Consider the following 1,339-nt stretch of genomic DNA (forward strand, 5'->3'; position numbering starts at 1 on the left):
TATATATATATATATATAAAGAAAGAAAGAAAAATAGTGATGCATGTCGCCTATATTAATAAAATATAGAAAACTAAATTGTGTTATCAGTAAAAAAAAAAAGTTTATCTTACATATATACCTTTCATTCATGTGTTATACATACCTTTCATTCATGTGTTATACATACAATGGCAACCATTTCTCAGCCATACACCTTAATTAACGATACATATAGTACGTAGTAACATAACCCTGAAGGAATTTCACACCTTAATTCCTCATGATTAGGTGAAGCAAAACTTAAGCCTAGTCACATTATATTCTCGCGATAATACATCACTGATTTATAAAAATGTTCATTTTAGGAAAGGACAGTGAAGATGTTCAATTTCTCATAATAGAAAGGCCAAATACATACGCAGGTCCCTAAAGTTGTTCACATTTTCCCCCCAGGTACCTCAACTAACCCAGATTCCTATTGAATCTTTTAACCCCCTATAATTTGATCCTTTTAAATATTCTTGGCTGATGTGGAACAAACGTGATCTCACGTCCTTTAAGCGCGTGCAAACGCTTTAAAAGCGCTGACGTGGATCTTGAACCACCCAACAACGATCTTCTTATTGGATCTTGATGATTAAGAAGAAATCAATGAAAAAGAGATATAATATTATGAGCTAAAGAGGAGAAATAATGATGAAGAGAAACAAAAGAGGAGAAACAAGGGAAGAATGGGAGAAATTAGGGTTAAAAGGGGGGAAGAAGATCGTTGGTGGGTTGTTCAAGATCCACATCAGCGCTTTTAAAGCGTTTGCACGCGCTTAAAGGACGTGAGATCACGTTTGGCTCCACATCAGCCAAGAATATTTAAAAGAATCAAATTATAGGGGGTTAAAAGATTCAATAGGAATCTGGGTTAGTTGAGGTACCTGGGGAAGAATGCGAACAACTTTAGGGACCTGCGTATGTATTTGACCTTTCTATTATGAGAACTTAAACGTCTTCACTGTCCTTTCCTAAAATGAACATTTTTATAAATCAGTGATGTATTATCGCGAGAAAATAATGTGACTAGGCTTAAGTTTTGCTTCACCTAATAATGAGGAATTAAGGTGTGAAATTCCTTCAGGGTTATGTTGAACTAATGGAATCAAAGCAACTTCTACTACGTACTATATGTATCGTTAATTAAGGTGTATGGCTCAGAAATGGTTGCCATTGTATGTATAACACATGAATGAAAGGTATATATGTAAGATAAACTTTTTTTTTTCTGATAACACAGTTCAGTTTTCTATATTTTATTAATATAGATGACATGCATCACTATTTTTCTTTCTTTATATATATATATATA

This window comes from Solanum pennellii, chromosome 1, assembly GCF_001406875.1.
Source record: "Solanum pennellii chromosome 1, SPENNV200".
Lineage (NCBI taxonomy): Eukaryota > Viridiplantae > Streptophyta > Magnoliopsida > Solanales > Solanaceae > Solanum > Solanum pennellii.